The 20,564-nt window shown below is 40.5% G+C and overlaps 1 long non-coding RNA gene across 1 annotated transcript in view; it reads left to right on the forward strand.

Moving 5' to 3' along the window:
- Positions 1–13,519: 13,519 nt before the first annotated feature.
- The window catches only part of LOC138741691 (uncharacterized), a 31,680-nt gene continuing 24,635 nt past the window's right edge, over positions 13,520–20,564 (forward strand). Inside the window, exon 1 of the long non-coding RNA XR_011343665.1 lies at positions 13,520–13,804. This is a non-coding gene — a long non-coding RNA (uncharacterized lncRNA). The remainder of the gene's footprint in view (positions 13,805–20,564) is intronic.

The raw sequence follows: 20,564 nt of genomic DNA on the forward strand, positions 1-20,564 counted from the left end.
AGAGTATCGGAGCTGGGAGGTGATGCTGCAGCCAGGTTTGGAGTATTGTGTTCAGTTCTGGTCTCCAAATTATAGAAAGGATATAGATAAGGTGGAGAGGGTGCAGAGAAGATTTACAAGGATGTTGCCTGGCTTACAGCATCTAGATTACGGAGAAAGGGGACTTTATTCATTGAAATGTAGATGGCTGAGAGGGGATTTGATAGAGGTATTTAAAATTATGAAGGGAATAGATAGAGTACATATAAATAGACTCTTTCTCCTGAGGGCAGGGGAGGTTGGAACAAGAGGGCATAAGTTAAGGGTAAAGGGGCAAAACTTTAGGTGAAATATTAAAGGATGCTTTTTCACTCAGAGAGTGGTGGCAGAATGGAATGATCTTCCAAAAGAGATAGTTGTGGCAGAGTCCCTTCTGTCATTTAAGAGAAGGTTGGTTGTGTACATGGATGTGAAGGGTTGGAGGGTTAAGGGTGGAGAGCAGGAGGGGGAAGCTAGTGGAGTTGTTCAAGTGAACCGGCGTGGACTTGAAGGGCCGACATGGCCTGCTTCCACGCCGTAAACAGTTATATATGGTTATAAATGAATGGAAGGAAGTTGTTGACTGAAAATTTTAATGAATTAACATAACATGTTTCTTTAGTGATCAGCCTGAGATCATAGGAACTGCCTTTTAATGTACCAAGGTTATCCTTAGGAAAAATCTCAGTTGAAAGAAATGATAAGATGTTTGGATTCTGTGAGCAAATGAAGCGAGCAGGAAGGCCTCCCATATGGAACCAGTGATACGTGCACATATCACCTTAAGTAATCCCTTACTCACCACAGAGCACCTAAGGCATAGGATGCCAGAGCTGCTCTGTGGTGAGTAAGGGATTACTTAAGGTGATATGTGAGTGAAAAGAGGGTTGAGAACCACTGAACTGTTGCTATCACCTATAAGAGTGCAAACTGGAAACTGCAGCGGGATAATTTATACTGTGGATCAATTATTCAACATCAGCAGGCTGTTAAATTTCCAAGGGATAGGAAAGTAACCAAAGATATAATGTAAACAACTCAGGGCTTCAAGCTCTTTGAAATTTTTCGTTAGGAAATCTTTCATTGGTAGTGCTCTAGGGGAAGAATTCAATACACAAAAGTGCCACAGAATCTCAGCAGGTCACGCAATAAGAAGAATTGATCTTTCTTCGGATAGCAAGATACAAAGCTGGTGATTGAGGCACTTAATGAAACGATTAACATGGTTTTTCCAATAATTTTTCAACTTTCAGCCACATTCATAACTCAACAATATTTATTTCCTTGGGTCTAGCAAACAGTTGACTTTGATTAAGATTGTCCTATGACATCATTAATCATAACCTAAAAAAGCTATAAATACTTACTGATGATAAATGATCACTTTGCAGAATGAAATCCATACTTCCTTACGGGGATGTTAACAGGTACAAATAATTGCAGAACAAGAATCATAATTTCTAGGTAGCAGAAAATACCCTAAACTTTGATCTTTATTTGAATATAAAGTTTATCCACTCAGGAGTAGAATACACATGTTCTCTCTCGGATGCTGATAAAGGATTCCCAAATTAAAGCATTTAAAACATCATGAAAAGTTTTCCATTCATATCCACTAAAGTTTGATGCAGATTATAGCCTTCCAATACATTTTGGAAATTATAAGGATTATAGAGTTGCAAATCCTATCACCAAAATATTGTGTGATGGACCTGATAGATACCTTCAAGGAAATTTGAGGAATAAAGAGTTTTTGTGATGTTAGTGAAAGTTGTTTCTTTCAAAAGTCATTTGATAAATTATAATGTTTAATTAAACTAAAGTCCATGGGTTAAAGTGACAGTGGAAGCATGAAAATGAAAGTGGCTTAGAACTGAAAACAGAGTAGGAATGAATCATTGTTGAGAATGAAGGAAAGAATAGAGTAGCATTCTCCAGGGAACAATATTACAACCAATTGAGAAAGGATGCGAAGTAGCCTTCCAAAAGATAGGCATGCAATAGAAAGGATTCAAAGGAAGTTTATCTGGATGATGCCAGGGATGATGTTTCAGTTATTTGGGAGGACAAGGAAAGTTGAGATAGTCTCTTTGGAGCAAGAAAGGTCAAAGGAGAACTTAAGACTACTTAAATTGGAGGACGATTAGAGGACTTTGGTTAAAACAAATGGCAAAAGAACTGTAAATAAAATTGGAAGAGGATATTCGACACAGTATATTAGGATGATCTACAGTTGAAAAGTTCATGAAAGCTCACTTAGAATCAAAATCAGAATCAGGTTTATTGTCACGATCACTTGTCACAAAATGTGTTGTTTTGCGGCAGCAGTATTGTGCATTACAGGGGCAAAAATTGCCATAAATTAAATTTCCATAAATTCACTATGTAAAAATAAATAATTAGTGAAAAAGAAAGTGAGGTGTCGCCTGCGGTTCATTGTTCATTTAGAAATGTGATGGCGGAGGGGAAGAAGCTGTTTTTGTAATGTTGGGTGTTCATCTGCAGGCTTCTGTTCCTCCTTCCTGATGGTAGCAGTGAGAAGAGAGCATGGACTTGGTTGTGTAGGTCCTTATTGATAGAGGCAGCTTTCTTGAGACATAGCCTATTAAAAATGTCCTTAATGGAGTGAAGACTAAAGCCCATGATGCTGCTGGCCAAGTAACTAGACAGTGATGCACCAGTCAAAATGCTCTCCACAGTACACCTGTAGAAATTTGAAAGAATCTTCCAAATCTCCTCAAACTCCTATGAAAATATAGTTGTTGGTGTACCTGCTTCATGATTGCATCAACAAGATGACCCCAAGGTAGGCTTTCAGAGATGATGACACCCAGGAATTTGAAATTCTTTACCCTTTCCACTACTGACCCCTCGATAACAACTTGTTTGTGTTCTCCTAGTTTCCCCTTCCTAAAGTCTACAATCAGTTCCTTAGTTTTGCCAGTGTTAAGTGTAATATTGATGTGATACCACTCAACTAGCTGATCTATCTTACTCCTGTATGGTTCCTCATTGCCATCTGTGATTCTGCCGACAATCGTTGTATCAAAGGCAAATTTATAGATGGCATTTGAATTGTGTCTTGCCTCACAGTATGGGTGTAGAGAGAGTAGAGCAGTGGGCTAAGGACACATCCTTGAGGTGTGCCAATGTTAATTGTCAGTGAAGAGAAGATGTTGTTACTGATCCACACTGACTGTGGTCTTCCAATGAGATGGTATTGGATCCAGTTACAGAGGGAAGTGGGGAGACCCAGGTATTGAAGCTTGCTGATAAGTACTAAGGGGATGATGGTGTTGAAAGCTGAGCTATAATCAATAAAAAACAGCCTAATGTATGTTTTGCTGTTGTCCAGGTGATCCAGGGCTGAGTGAAAAGACAGTGAGATTTATAAATCATAATTCATAAAGCATAAATCATAAATTTCATAAATATATTACAAAATTGAAAATCAAGTGTTTGTAGAGCAAAGAAGAAAGGGCATCTGTTGAAAGAATTAGCATGGGTACAACAAACTGAATGGCTTTATTCCATAATAAAACGGAATGACTTAATCATCTCATTTAATCCCTTGATAAATATCTGATGCCATTTCAGATCACTGTTGGATTAAAATTCTTTGTTCTTTTTTGTATGAATTTTTGGTGCTCAGTAAATCCAACCAACATGATGGTGAATTATTAAACCTTATTGACTCTTTCTTCTGCAAAGACTCTTTTTTGCCATGAAGGACTCTCTACCAGAGTTGTTTAATAACCCAAATCTTCAATATATAGCTTCAATGGAAGATGATAAATAAAAAGAATAACATAGAAGGAAAGTACATGTTTGGAAAATGAAAATGTTTGTTTGCTGAAGGTGGCCAACAACTTTGGGGTTGGATCTTGCAATGCCAAGATTATGCCTGAAGGGTCAACCATGACGCATGGTGTATGTGTACTGGGTAATTGATGGTGTGTGTTGTATAGTAAATTGAATTAGGATTCCACACATCTCAGAAATCAGTGTTAGGGTCTACTTGTGGAGCATATTGTCAATAATATTTCCTATATTGGTCTGAATCTACATGGTGCCAGAACAACAATCTTGCTCTCAACATCATCAAGACCAAGGAGGTTAAAGTTGATTTTCAGTAGTAGAGGCTGAAGAAACCTGCATTGATGGGAAGGAGGTGAAAAAGTCAGAAGCTTCAAGTTACTGAGAATCCATATCTCAAAAGACCATTAAAAAAATACACCAGTATCTCTATTGTCCTATGAGCTTGAGGGGATTCGGCATGTCATTGGGGAAATCATCCAGACTGGTTGCATCACAGCCTGGCTTGGTCATACAGTGCTCAAGAATGCAGAGGCAGCAGAAAATAGTGAACATAGCCAGGTCCATCACAGTCACCAACCTTCCATTCATTCCAGATATCCATGTGATGTGCTGCCTCAAGAAGGTAGCCAACACCATAATGACATCAATCTCACTGCTAACCAAGAATCCAGCACCTCTAGGTTCAAAAATAATTTCTTTCCAATAGCCATCAGACTCTTGAACCTTGCTGTACTAATCATTGATTCTCTGCACTGTTGCAAGTCACTTTTTCACTGGCATTACTGAGACTATTTATTATCTATATTGTCTCTTTTAATTGGTTTTCTATGATCATTTTTATTTGTAAGCATGTGTTCGATTGCAGCATGTACGAGTTGTGGGCATTTATACAATTGTACAACATGTATGATGATAAACTCATGATCACTTATCAACAAATCACAACATTTCTTCAAAATTAGAACAGTCAGACCAATGGTCCTTAAAGAACCACTGCCATTGAGAATTTTTTAAAAATGTTAGAATCAATGTGGCATTGTAAGAAAGAGGAGTGCCTTTTCTGGATCACAGTCAAACTATGGAGTGATGTGGGCTGCAGCAAACCCATTTTCTCCCCACTACCTACATATTTTGTACTCATCATTAACTCATTGTTACAGTCTCTAGCAGCAAGATTTCTGGGTTGTTTTTTTAACTCATTAAATCCTGGAGCAGCCTCCAACCCACTCAGATAACACAGGGGAACAAATTTCACCTGATCCTTCAGTTTCAGAATGACGATTAATTTTGGCCCTGGATTTGTTTTTCTTATGGTCATTTTCAGGATTTGGGTGATGCTAGAAAGGCCAACATGTAATCCCCACCCATAGTTGTTCTTTGGAAGATGGTGTTGAGTAATCTCCTTGAACCACTGAAGTCCTTCTGCAGAACGTTTTCCCTCGTGCTATTAGGAGAAGAATTCAAGGATTTTGACCCAGCCTTAATGAATTATAAACAAAATATTCCTAAATCAGTGTGGTTTGTGGCTTGGAGGGGAACCTGCAGGAGATGATGATTGGATGCGTCTGCTGTTATCAACTCGGTTGGTGGTAGAGCCCTTGGGTTCTGGAGGGGCTGTTAGAGAGCTTGAGTAAGGAATTGCCATGCATTTTGTGAATGGAACATACTGTAACAACTGTATTCTGGTGGTGCGGGGAATGAATGTTTATGGTGATAAATGTGATGCTAATTAAGGAGTCTGCTCTGTCCTGCATAGTATGAAGCTTCTTGTTAGTTGTTGGAGATACACTTGTACAGTCAAGTTGAAAATATTCTGTCATGCTCCTGAGCTGTGCTCGTTAAATGGTAGAAAGCCCTTGACTGTCAGGAGGTGAGTCATTTGCTGCAGCATATCAGTCTCTGACCAGCTCTTGCATTCACAATGTATATGTGGCAGTTATACTTGAGTTTCTGGATAATGGTGACCTCTAGGATAATACCACTAAATGTCAAGGATACATGGATAGTCTTTCTCTTGTAAGAGATGGTCATTGGCTCAAACATTTCTGCACCAAACTGAAGAGTAGAGTGATAATGACTTTACTTTCCATGTCACCATAACATAACGAGATAATATTTTAAAATGTGTTCTGAATATTTCTATTTTTATGCATTATACCATCTTACATTTGCACATTTCAAAATGTGCAAATATGGGATGTTATATTAGACACAATCGTTTTGCAGATTAGTTATTGTAGCTGTGCTATGCTGAGTTAACTGGAAGCAATGAAGTATTGAAGTGGTTAAACTGCATTGGTAGTCTTTAATATCCCAATCTCAGTAAACTGTTAGAATTTATCTTATTAACTTGATTATGTCTCTATTCACAGACATTACTCAGAGTGGATGGTGATGTTTGGGCCGCATCCACTATCCATGCATAATTTAATATAGTCTGCTTAGTGCATCTCAGTCTTTCACGACTGAGAGCCCCATTTGGACGGTAAGTGCCTGCCTTGAGATAAAAGCAATCTGCCTTTCTAATCTTAGGCAGGAAGCAATCCTAAGCGAAAAGGAAATGGCATTTTGATCAATGTGCTCTTCTCCCTGACAAACAAGCTGCTTTAATATATCAAAGCAAAGGTGCATCAATGATATTGGTGCAGAATATAAACATAAAGCACCCCACACTGTTCACTATATAATTTTATAGGGCTATAATTTTGATAAAAACATGGTATCCAACAGTCAAGCATTATCTCCTGCGATATTTACTTAGGTAACTATGGAATAAAGAATATTGTTTAAAATCTTATAAATTACCATATTATTCCTCGTCCCTGCTTACTTCAAAATGACCACATGTTTCAAGAAGAAAAAGTATTGAATGTTGAAAATAAATTTTTTTAAAATACACATGCTGAAATCTGAAATAGGAAAAAATCCTGAAGCCCGAGCAGGTCAGGCAATGTCTATGGCAGTGGATCTCAACCTGTTTCTCCACTCACATACCACCTTAAGTAAATCCCTTACTAACCACAGAGCATCTATGGCATAAGATGCCTTAGGTGCTCTGTGGATATTAAGGGATTACTTAAAGTGGAAAGACAGATTGAGAACCATTGGTCTATGGAAAGAGGAACAGAAATAACAGAGATAAGGCTGAAGATCATTGGATCTGAAACACTAACTGTTTCTCTAGTCACACATGCTGCCTGATGAAACCCTTTCTGTTATTTTATCTAAAATCAATGATTTTTTTTTGTTTTTGTGTGTGATAAAATTACTATTATAAATTCTTGGCAACCTTTTATCAAAACTCCTATGGAGATAAAGGAAATGGCCACATATAGATCATTCTAATCAATGGTATTTTGCTGAGAATAACTTGAAGTGTAATGATGTCGTCTTTTCATGGTGACATGAACAACAATGTAGTGGAAGACAGGTACTGTGAGGATACTGCAAAAATTAAAACAGAAACTGTCGGAAATACTCAGCAGTTATGGAAGCATCGATCTGGAGAGCAGGTAAATATGTCAGGACATTTCAGGAAATCGCAATCCTTTGCGAGCATTAAAGGCCATTGTCTGCTTGAGGAGCAAGCACATCTTCACTGTTTGAAATATTTTATGGAAGAATTATTATAACCTCCATAGAATTTAGCATTTTGGAAAACTACAGCTTCGAGACAAATATGCTTGAATATTTTGGAGAAGTTACTTCAGCAATTTTTGATTTGAAAATTCCAAGAAAGATGAAAATAAATGAAAGCTACAGTTTGTGAATCAGGCAGCATGGATCATTTATAATTTTGTTGCCCAGGACCACCAAGCATGGTGAGAACTAGCTGAGATACCTCCACTATCAAATGAGCACGAAGATAATACCAAAAGAAATGTAATGGTCTCATCAAAAGAGATGAATGTATACCTATTATATATTTATTGGCAAAAGTCTAATGTGTCTTATTCCTATCCTATTCATGAGAATGGCTCACTGGTAGTTACTCTTGTAACTGCCAGCATTTACAAGCTGCTCTTATAGGAAGCCAAGCAATCAGTGCAACCAGGTACCTAAGAATGTTAAAACATAAAAATATAAGAAGGTAGGAGCAGGAGTCGGCCATCCAGCCTGTTGATCCTGTTCCGCCATTCAACGTGATCATGGCTGATCTGATGATAGGCTAATCTCCACCTACCTTCTTTTTTCCCCTACTTTGTAAAAACCTATTCAACCTTGTCTTAATGTATTCACTGAGGTAAATTCCACAGCTTCAAAGGAGAGCAATTTCCATAGATTCACCACCCTCTGGAAAAAGCAGTTCATCTTCATTTCTGTCCTAAGTTTACTACCCTAAATCTTGAGGTGATATCCCCTAGTTCTGTCTCCTCTTCCAATGGAAATAGCATACTTACCTCTATCTTATCTATGCCTTTCATAATTTCATTATGCAGCAATCAGCAAAGACCCACACCACCCAGCACATACTCTGTTTTCCCTACTGCCATCAGGAAAGAGGTATAGATGCCACAAGACTCGCACCGCCAGGTTCAGGAGCAGCTGCTACCCCTCTACCATCAGAGTCCTCAACAACAAACTCAAATGGATGAATTTCTTGTTTGTGCACTTTATTGATTTTCTTTGCTCTTCCTGTATTGCGCAGTCAATATGTTTACATTTGTTATCTGTTTGCATTTGTAATGTTGGCCTTCATAAAACGGAGTATTGAATTCAAGAGTAGGGAGGTTATGATGAAATTGTACAAGGCATTGGTGAGGCCAAATTTGGAGTACTGTGTACAGTTTTGGTCACCAAATTATAGGAAAGATATAAAAAAAATAGAGAGAGGGCAGAGAAGGTTCACGAGAATGTTGACAGGATTTCAAGGTTTGAGTTACAGGGAAAGGTTGTGAAGACTAGGGCTTTTTTCTCTGGAGCATAGAAGATTGAGGGGGAACTTGATAGAGGTGTTTAAGATTTTAAAAGGGACAGACAGAGTAAATGTGGATTGGTTTTTCAATTAAGAGTAGGGGAGATTCAAACTAGAGGGCATGGTTTAAGATTGAAGGGGGAAAATTATAAGGGGAACACAAGGGGAAATTTCTTTACGCAAAGGGTGGTGGGGATGTGAAATGAGCTTCCAGCAGACGTGGTTGAGGCGGGATCATTGGTTACATTTAAGGAAAGACTGGATAGTTACATGGAGAGGAGAGGACTGGAGGGGTATGGACCGGGTGCTGGTCAGTGGGACTAGGAGGGTGGGGATTTGTTACGGCATGGACTAGTAAGGCTGAACTGGCCTGTTCTATGCTGTAAGTGGTTATATGGTTATATGGTTTACAGTTCTTTTGATTGTCTACATGTTCACGCTGTGTGCAGTTTATTTTTGCACTACCAATTAGTGGTAAATCTGCCATGCCCGCAGGAAAAAGGAATCTCAGAGTTGTATGTGATGCCATGTATGTACTCTGACAATAAATCTGAAATGTGACATCTATATGCTTCTCGAAGATCCCCTCTCATTCTTCTAAATTCCAGTGAGTACAGTCCCAGACAACTCAATCTCTTTTCATAGGCCAGCACTTCATCCCTGGAATCAACCTGGTGAACCTCCTCTGCACCACCTCCAAAGCCAGTACATCCTTCCTCAAGTAAGAAGATCAGAAGTGCAGAAAATGTATTGCTATAACTTGGAAGTCTGATACAGATTTGGGTATAGAAAGATGGCACACTGAAGTTTGGAGTTGTATACTATTTGAGAAAATGACTTATAATTTATGAAATAAATACTATATGTTTTGGAAGATACAGTTCCCATATTTACAAAGTGTGGGAGTGAATATTTAAATGAAGCTCTGGCATTGGCTTTCTCCTTATGTCTCAGTATATTAAAATAAACTTTAAAGAAATAGACACTCTTGTACTCTTTTTTCTTTTCTTTTTCTTTCTTATTCTTTTAGTAAGGGATAGAGGGGAGGGGAAGTATATGGGGGAGGATTTCTTTATTTTTTATTTTCTTTTTATATAGGCCACATGTATTTGTATTTGATTTGTATTATTATTAATTATGTAATTTTTTTGTGGTTTTAAATTTATAAATAAAATTGGTAAATTATAATCGAGGCCTCAACTATAACTTCTGCCATTTCTTTTAGAACCCAGGGATGCATCCATCAGGACCAGGTGATTTATCTATCTTTAGACCCTCAAGTTTTCTGAATATGACCTCTTTAGTTTTAGCTATTATATCCAAGTGCACACCTCACATCCATGGTATCTGCCTTTGGCATGTTCAATGTGTCCTCCACTGTGAATATCAACACAAAATAGTTATTCAAAGCCACGTCATTTCCTCATTATCCAATATCAATTTCCCTTTCTCATCTTCCAAGAGACTTTACTTCACTTCAGCCACCTTTTAGCATTTTATATAAAAACATTTACAGTCCACTTTTATATTTTGTGCTAATCTTTTCTAATAGTCTATTTTCCCTTTATTTATTGCTTGTTTCATGGTTCTTTGTTGCTTCATAAAGTTTTCACAATCTCATATTTTCTCACTGCTCTTTGCAACTTTGGATGCACGAGTTTTTTAGTCCGATGCCTTCCTTGATCTCCTTAGTTATCCAAGGCTGGCTGTCCCCAACCTTACTGTCCTTACTTTTAACCAGAATATACTTTTGTTGAGCACCATTAAAAATGTCTTTGAAAGACCTCCACTGTTCCTCAAATGTCTGTCCATATATCCTGCATTCCCAGTCTAATCTGGACAACTCCTCCTTCATCCCCTTGTACTTTCCTTTGTTTAGGCATCATACATTTGTATTAGACCAAACTATTATACCCTCCATTTGTATGATAAACTGATTCATACTGTGATCACTTTTTCCAAGAGGATCCCTAACTACAAGATTGTTACTTTTACCTGTCTCATTGCAGAGGACCAAAGGTTCTTGTAGGTTCAGTAACATGCTGTTCAAGAATGCCATCACTTATACATTCTATGAAGTTTTCCTCAAGGTTGCCTCGACCAACCTGATTTATCCAGTCTATATGCATGTTAAAGTACCTCATGAAAACACCTGTTGAATCCTTTCATGCCTCTGATATTTCTTGGTTTATTGCCTCTGCCACAGTAATGCTATAATTGGGTGGCCTATAGACAACTCTCACCAGTGATTTTTTTTTTCCTTTACTATTCCTAATCTCTACCCAAGTGGACTCAACATTTTTCCCATTAGATCACACATCATCTCACACTATTGCCCTGATCTCATCCTCAACTAATTGTTCTACCCAACCTCCTTGCCTGTCCTTCCTTATTACCTGTTGGATATTTAATTCCTAAACCTCTCCACCCTGCAACCACATTTCTGTAATGGCCGCTAAAACATACCTCTTTGCACTGATTTGTGCCACACAAGTTCACTGACCTGGATTTGAATACTATGGACATTCAGTTAAACTACCCATCATGCTTTTAAAATATGCTAATCTTTCCCTTTTTACACTTATCTCCTCTATTCTTAGTTTTCTCATTTTTAACTTTTGCTTTAACTTTTTCCACACTTCTCTTTTACTTCATCCATCCCTCGTCAATCTGCTGAACCCACTCTCCTACTATTTAGTTTAAAGTCCTGTCCACAGTCTTAGTTATGTGATTTGCCAGGATCTAGGTCCCATCATGGTTCAGATGGAGCCCGTCCCTTTGAACAGTTCCTTCCTTCACCAATATTGGTGCCAATTTCCCATGAATTGGAACTCACCTCTCACACCAATCTTTGAGCCATTCACCAGGGGTATGGGAACCAGAGTGATAGGGAAAAGGGTAGGGAAGATAAAGTAATGGCCAGGAAAAGTAAAATAGGAAAAGTAATATTGGGAGGAGAAAGTAAAAAATCAGATGGTGCAGTGAGTTTTCGGGTCAATGATAGTGTTAAGAAAATTACAAAGAAAAATAGTGGGCAGAAAAATCAAAAGAAAAGGTTACAGAAGTCACTAGATATTAAAAGGACAAAGAGCATAAGGGCACTTTATCTGAATGCCCGCAATATTAGAAATAAGGTTAGTGAACTTGAGGCGCAAATCGGTACCCATGCCTATGATTTGGTAGCCATCACAGAAACATGGCTACAAGGTGACCCTTAAACTTTCAAGAGTATCAGGTGGTGCAAAGAGATAGACAGGATGGTAAGGGAGGTGGAGTTGCACTCTTAATCAAAGATGAGCTCCAGGCAGTAGTGAGGGATGATATAAGATCTAAAGAGCATAATGTTGAGTCCATTTGGGTAGAGATAAAGAATAACAAAGGGAAAAATTTATTGGTGGGTGTTATCTATCGCCCACCAAATAACAATGGGGGATGTTTCAAGCTGAGATCTTTTATGCTGCTTGACTCGCTGAGTGCCTTCAGCAGTGTGTGGTTAGCTTTCGAGTTCAGCATCTGCAGCCTCCTGTGTGTCTGCTGGAATGATAGAAAGCAAGGCCAAGAGCAAAAATGCAACATCCGCAGAATTATGAGACCATCGTGTCCAGATCTACTGCATTCATAACTATTGGATACACTGGTCCAGAAACTCGTATAAGTTAAAATAAAGGTCAGTGATTCTAAGGTTTAGATGCAGTTGGTTACCTGCCTCAGAAAATAAATTGCAACCAAGCTTTAATTGTACTCTGGTCACAAGTCTTTACATGAACCTGGATCCTTCTGCTTAGCATTAGATACAAACACATTAAGAGCTAGCTTGCTTTCACCTGGTAATTCTAGCACTCGTCTGATGCTTTTCAGAGGAAGACAACAAAAAAAACTGGTGTAAGAAGCAAAACACGGAAATCTGTAGACACTGTAGTTGAAGTAAAAGCACAATGCTGGAGAAACTCAGCAGGTCAAGTAGTGTCCTTTATAGAGTCAAGGTAAAGATACATAACTGATATTTCAGGCTAGAGCTGAAAGGATAGAAAAGAAGTCGGCAAGCTTCTGAACGAAAGGGTCGGGGGAAGGATGGTCGCAAAGGCAGGAGGTGATAGGTGGAGAAGGGAGGGAGGGGACAACAGCAATCAAGGGGAGGAGTGATGGCTAGGTGAAAGGAGGGAGGAGAACTTGAAAGGGAAAGGGAAGAGGAGGGGGAAGAAGAGAGCAGGTTAACAGAAACAAGTCGATGTTAATGTTTTCTTTCCCATGGCAATGGACGTAAAATGATGCTAATCATAAAGTCAAAGAGCCTTAGACTTATTCAGCATGGAAACAGATCCATTAGTCCAATTCATCCATATCAACCAGAGTCTACCTGAACTAGTCCCGTTTGCCTGCATTTGACCCATTTCCCTAGAAATCTTTCCTATCCGTGTAGCTTTTTAAATGTGGTTTAAACATTTCAACTGTACCCACCTCTGCCACTTCAGCTCAAAAACATTGTGTGTGGAAAAGGTGTCCCCCTTTTTAAAATCTTTCCCCTCTCGCCTTAAACCTATGCCCTCTAATTTTAGACTCCCCAACCCTGAAAAAAAGCCCAGAACTTTTCTATTCATTCATAATTTTATAAATCACCCCTCAACCTGCTTCACTGTAGGAAAAAAAGTGCCCAACCTATCCAAGCTCTTTATGATGTAAGCCCTTGAAAGCAGGGCTTTATGATAGTCAGCAGCCTGACTATATCATATTTTCTAAACTACATGAGTGTTAGATGGCAGCCATAAAGTCATTAGAAGTCCTGCTAAATCCACACAAGTCAAAATGGTAACTGAGAGATATTTTTATTTTGATTCAAAACTGGAAGGACTACTTTGCATAGAACCAACACTGAAATGGGAGAAACAATCATTGCAAATCATGGGAAAAAGAACTGGGTAATATTCCTTTCGCTTTGCTTTGAAGAATTTTTAAAGAATCACAGTAAATGCTGGAAGAACTCAGCCTGTCTCTCAGCATCCATAGGAGGCGAAGCTATATTAGAGACATGTTGGGCCTGAGCCCTTCTTCAAGGTATGAGCAAAAAGCAAGCAGGTGCCTGAATATAAACTGGGGAGAAAAAGGGGGAAGAATGGGGAGGAGTCCAGACCAACAAATAAAAGGTGTTAATTGGATACAATAAGAGGAAAGGTGAGAATTGATTTTGGCTCTGTGAAAGGAGATGGAGGGGGAAAGGGAAGAGAAAGAGAGAGAGCGTAAGAGAGAGAGAGAACTAGAGAAAAGGAGATGGAGGACTAAGATGCGGTGGATAGGAGAGGGGGTTAATGCCATCTGGTTGGAGGGTGCCCAGACGGAAGATGAGATCTTGTTCCTCCAATTTGCAGGTGGTCTCAGTCTAGCAGTGCATGAGACCATGGACATGCACGTTGGCGAGAAAATGCAGCGGGGAATTGAAATGGATGCCTCATTAACCTCGTATATCCACAGACACTGAGCATTTCTGAAGGGAATCTTTCTTACTGTAAGGAGCACTGGAGAACAGTAAAGGCGTATCTTTGCCTGCCTTACAGCGGGAAGAAGGGAATTTCATGTAATATTATGTGTTCTGTACTATTACATTACAAGAAAGGAATCTGGAATCTTGAATCTATATATCGTATTTGACTGCAAAGCAATTTGCTACAGAAAGCTTAGAAGATGTATGTCTGCTTACATAGTTTATTCATCATGTTCTTAAAGATATATCCTGTTGTTATCCTTATTTGGTTAACTTGTAGCTTTTAGTTTCAATTGCAATTCCAACAGGTTCATGGGTCGATTTGGATCAAATAAACAAAATTTTCCAAGAAAATACAACTGACCACCAAAACGTACAAAGACTGACAATTAGCACAATTATTCTCCTTGTTCCAAATATTTTATTCTCGATATCCTTGCAGCTTCTACTTTTAGTTATCAGTAGATTAACCATCTAGTCATAACATTGGATGAACTATACTACATGGTCATATCATTCATTGAATTTGGATCCACACATGTTCTGCTTTCTCTCTATAATAAGAAAATCTTAATTTCATAACTTGACTAGAACTAGATATGATCTTTGACTGACTATTGAGTAAGTCTAACAGCATTCAGGGTCTGTAAATGTGAGTCATCTAGTTTGAAAAAAATAGTTGATCAGACTATTATTTAAATAGTGAAAACTTGCAGCATGCTGTTGTGCAAATAGACCTGGGAGTGCCCTGGCTAACAAGAAGTTGGTTTTCAGAAACAGCAGGTAACCAACGAATATTTTTGTTACTAAATCCATTGAATTAAAGAGCAGAGAGGTTCTGCTGCAATAGTGACGCTGCTCCTGGAGAATCATGTGCATTTCTGGTCTTCTTAGAAACAGGCGCAGGAGAAGGCCATCTAACTCATCAAGCCTGCTCCATCATTTAATAAGATCATGAGTGACCTGGCCATGGACTCAGTTACACCTACCTGCCTTTACCACTTAACCCTTAATTCTTTGGTTTAACATAGTATGGAAGTGGTGGAGATGAAGTTCACCAGGTTGATTCTGGAAATGAAGGGGCTGTCTGAGAAAGAAAAATTGAGTAGCCCAGGTCTATACTTATTGGAGATTTGAAGGATGAGGGAATATCTTCTCCCAAAGAGTAGTGACTCTGTGGAAATCTGTGGAATGAGACTCTGCCTCATTAAAAGTCAGGAGATTTTTGAAGATTAGTGAAATTAAAGATAATAACAAACAGGCAGGTAAGTGGAGCTGAGTCCAGGGACAGATCCGCCATGATCTTGTTGAATGGTAACAGCTCCTTCCGGCCCACGAGCCTGCGCTGCTTAAATACACGCATGAGCAATTTGATTTTCTGTCACTGCCCAAGCCTCCAAAGAGATAACTTTAAAGTAAATATTTTAAAGTAGTAAACTTTATAATTGAGCAAACAATTGATTCCCAATGAACGAAATTTGTGTAAAAAAAAAATTGAATTCACTTATTAACCTTGGGGGTGACCAAAATAATAGATTGAACTTTCATCTAGGGCAACTAAATTGTAAAAAAATGCATGGAATCCTGAGCAGATGTCCCAGGAATGCCCTACAGATTCTGCTATCAAAGGCTTTCCACTCATTTCAACTTCTTCATTCTTTTTCCCTGACATCGCCTTATTCACAACACTCTCTATGTTTGATTGGCAAATCATTTTTCAAAAAGTTGAGATGTTTGGCTGATCTGCCTTTATCTTTTCAGTGAATTCTGGGAATTACCAATAACTTCCAACACTACTAAAACTCTAATGGCCTTTAAAATGGGATTGCTAGTAACCTGCAAAATATCTGGAACATTTCTCTTCTTTGGCTTGGCTTCACGGACGAAGATTTATGGAGGGGGTAAAAAGTCCACGTCAGCTGCAGGCTCGTTTGTGGCTGACAAGTCCGATGCGGGACAGGCAGACACGATTGCAGCGGTTGCAGGGGAAAATTGGTTGGTTGGGGTTGGGTGTTGGGTTTTTCCTCCTTTGCCTTTTGTCAGTGAGGTGGGCTCTGCGGTCTTCTTCAAAGGAGGTTGCTGCCCGCCAAACTGTGAGGCGCCAAGATGCACGGTTTGAGGCGTTATCAGCCCACTAGCGGTGGTCAATGTGGCAGGCACCAAGAGATTTCTTTAGGCAGTCCTTGTACCTTTTCTTTGGTGCACCTCTGTCACGGTGGCCAGTGGAGAGCTCACCATATAACACGATCTTGGGAAGGCGATGGTCCTCCATTCTGGAGACGTGACCCATCCAGCGCAGCTGGATCTTCAGCAGTGTGGACTCGATGCTGTCGACCTCTGCCATCTTGAGTACTTCGACGTTAGGGATGTAAGCGCTCCAATGGATGTTGAGGATGGAGCGGAGACAACGCTGGTGGAAGCGTTCTAGGAGCCGTAGGTGGTGCCGGTAGAGGACCCATGATTCGGAGCCGAACAGGAGTGTGGGTATGACAACGGCTCTGTATACGCTTATCTTTGTGAGGTTTTTCAGTTGGTTGTTTTTCCAGACTCTTTTGTGTAGTCTTCCAAAGGCGCTATTTGCCTTGGCGAGTCTGTTGTCTATCTCATTGTCGATCCTTGCATCTGATGAAATGGTGCAGCCGAGATAGGTAAACTGGTTGACCGTTTTGAGTTTTGTGTGCCCGATGGAGATGTGGGGGGGCTGCTAATCATGGTGGGGAGCTGGCTGATGGAGGACCTCAGTTTTCTTCAGGCTGACTTCCAGGCCAAACATTTTGGCAGTTTCCGCAAAGCAGGACGTCAAGCGCTGAAGAGCTGGCTCTGAATGGGCAACTAAAGCGGCATCGTCTGCAAAGAGTAGTTCACGGACAAGTTTCTCTTGTGTCTTGGTGTGAGCTTGCAGGCGCCTCAGATTGAAGAGACTGCCATCCGTGCGGTACCGGATGTAAACAGCGTCTTCATTGTTGGGGTCTTTCATGGCTTGGTTTAGCATCATGCTGAAGAAGATTGAAAAGAGGGTTGGTGCGAGAACACAGCCTTGCTTCACGCCATTGTTAATGGAGAAGGGTTCAGAGAGCTCATTGCTGTATCTGACCCGACCTTGTTGGTTTTCGTGCAGTTGGATAATCATGTTGAGGAACTTTGGGGGACATCCGATGCGCTCTAGTATTTGCCAAAGCCCTTTCCTGCTCACGGTGTCGAAGGCTTTGGTGAGGTCAACAAAGGTGATGTAGAGTCCTTTGTTTTGTTCTCTGCACTTTTCTTGCAGCTGTCTGAGGGCAAAGACCATGTCAGTAGTTCCTCTGTTTGCGCGAAAGCCGCACTGTGATTCTGGGAGAATATTCTCGGCGACACTAGGTATTATTCTATTTAGTAGAATCCTAGCGAAGATTTTGCCTGCAATGGAGAGCAACATGATTCCCCTGTAGTTTGAGCAGTCTGATTTCTCGCCTTTGTTTTTGTACAGGGTGATGATGGTGGCATCACGAAGATCCTGAGGCAGTTTACCTTGGTCCCAACAAAGCTTGAAAAACTCATGCAGTTTGGCATGCAGAGTTTTGCCGCCAGCCTTCCAGACTTCTGGGGGTATTCCATCCATACCTGCTGCTTTGCCACTTTTCAGTTGTTCGATTGCCTTATATGTCTCATCCAGGGTGGGAACCTCATCCAGCTCTAGCCTTAGGGGCTGTTGAGGGAGCTGGAGCAGGGCGGAATCTTGGACTGAGCGGTTGGCACTGAAAAGAGATTGGAAGTGTTCTGACCATCGGTTGAGGATGGAGATCTTGTCGCTGAGGAGGACTTTGCCGTCTGAGCTGCGCAGCGGGCTTTGGACTTGGGGTGAGGGGCCGTACACAGCCTTTAGAGCCTCGTAGAAACCCCTGAAGTCGCCAATGTCCGCGCTGAGCTGGGTTCGTTTGGCGAGGCTAGTCAAAGCCCCCAGAAAGAGGTTCAATGTTGGAAACCTGCAGTCAGACGAAGCGAGAGGAAACTTCCAGGCAAACCTCAAAGCAAAACTCGACGATGCAACCCGCCTCACGGACCCGTCCCCTGAAACCCTCTGGGATCAGTTGAAGACTACCATACTGCAATCCACTGAAGAGGTACTGGGCTTCTCCTCCAGGAAAAACAAGGACTGGTTTGACGAAAACAGCCAGGAAATCCAGGAGCTGCTGGCAAAGAAGCGAGCTGCCCACCAGGCTCACCTTACAAAGCCGTCCTGTCCAGAGAAGAAACAAGCCTTCCGTCGCACATGCAGCCATCTTCAGCGCAAACTCCGGGAGATCTGGAACATTTAATTTACAACTAATTAAACTTACTGCTCTAAATTATCTTTTTTTTTATTATTATGCTCTTCCACCACATCTCCTCCACAATCTCTATCAGTACTGGTACACCACAGGGATGCCTACTTAGTCCCTACTTTACACCTATGATTGTGAGGCTCAGTACATCAATAACACCATCTACAAATCTGGTGACAATTCCACAGTAGTGGGTTGTATAAAAAGGGAAGATGAAAGGAGCATACAGAAAGGAGAGGGAACATTTGGCTGAATAGTGTACTAACAAGAACTCAATGTCACCAAAAACAAGGAACTGATTGTGGACTTTAGGAAAATCAGAGATGCACGATCCATTGGGATCATATACGATCAGGGTGGAGGGGGTGGGCAAATTTACATTCCTGGGAATCACTATCTCAGAGGACCTTTCCTGGACTCAACACACTAATGTCTACCTGAATAAAGCACATCAGAGCTTCTATTTCCTCAGGAGTTTGCAGCGTTGGTATGATATTGGAAATCTTGGCAAACTTCTACAGATGTGTGTAGTGGAAGTTGTGCTGATCGGCTGCATCATGACCTGATAGGAAGTATGAAAACCTCTGAGTGGAAAGCCCTTCAAAATGTAGTGGACACAGCCCAGTACAGGCAAAACTCTCCCCATCATTGAGAAAATTTACATAGAATGCTGCTGACAGAGAGCAACAGCAATCATCAAGGATCCACACCATCTAGGACATGGTCTGTTCTCACTGCTACCATCTTGAAAGACATATAGGTGCCACAAGACTCGAACCATCAGGTTAAGGAACAGCCTCTCCAGCATCAGACTCCTCAATGACAAACTTAACCAGGGACTCATTTAAGGGCTCTTACTTTGCATATTATTTATTACTGATTTTTTTTTCTGTCTTGCACAATCAGTTTGTTTACATTTCTCACTTTTCTATATGTATCATTTCTTGAGTACAGTTTTTTTATGTTGTTGTAGCGACCTGTGCACGGAGACGCAGACCAGCTCACAAAATTGCCAATGAAGGCTGCGATCACGCAAACCTGGGGATGACACTGACTGTCATCCCAGGTGACCTCCTGCACAACGGGAAGATGGTGAACTGTGGCAGGAACGCCGGCCGATCTCAGGCCGGCATTCCGATGACATAGCACCCTGACGTCAGTGCCTGGGGCCCATATAAATGTGACGGCCTGTGTAATAAACCAGTCTCGACTTCAAGGCTTTGGTTTGCATGACCTTCTTCTCCTCGACTGCATAATTATACTTTCATTTAAACGTGCTTTATTGATGCCAGAAGTCCATAAAATGGAGCAGAAATAGGCTATTCAGTCTATTGAGTCTGCCCGCCATTTAATCATGAGCTGACTCATTTTCCCACAGCCCCTCTGCCAAGCCTTCTCCCCATATCCTTTGATGCCCTGGCTATCAAGAACATCAATCTTTACTCTCAAATATATCCAATGACTTGGCCTCCACAACCACCTATAGCAACAAACCACCCTCTGGCTGAAGAAATTCCTCCCCCACCACCCCCCCCCCTAAGTGGATGCCCTTCAATCCTGAAGTTGTGCCCTTTACTTCTCAACTCTCCCACCATGGGAAACAACCTATCTATGTTTATTCTGACCACGCCTTTCAACATTCAAAATGTATCAATGACGGTCTCCCTCATTCTCCCTCAATTCCAATGAGTACAGGGCAAGAGCCATCAAGTGTTCATCATACGATAACCCTTTCATTCCTGGGCTCAGCCTGGTGAACACCAAAAGGAGCTAACACCCAATCTCATTATACATGCTGTTAAATAAACCAATCACCATGAAACACATTTAATGTTGTGTATAGTGATAATATTCAAAATGTTGGCTGCTGCAGGAAGGCAAAATAGTTTTCAAATGAATCCATTTAGATCAAACATGCTTAACTCAGAAACATGGGTTCCATTCTTAGATCCAATCTAAACTTTATCTATAACCTCCCTCTAGTAATATTACTGATAAAAATGTTTTGGCTGAATTTTTTGCAACAATGCACTTA

Source organism: Narcine bancroftii, chromosome 8, assembly GCF_036971445.1.
Source record: "Narcine bancroftii isolate sNarBan1 chromosome 8, sNarBan1.hap1, whole genome shotgun sequence".
NCBI classification, from domain to species: Eukaryota; Metazoa; Chordata; class Chondrichthyes; order Torpediniformes; family Narcinidae; genus Narcine; species Narcine bancroftii.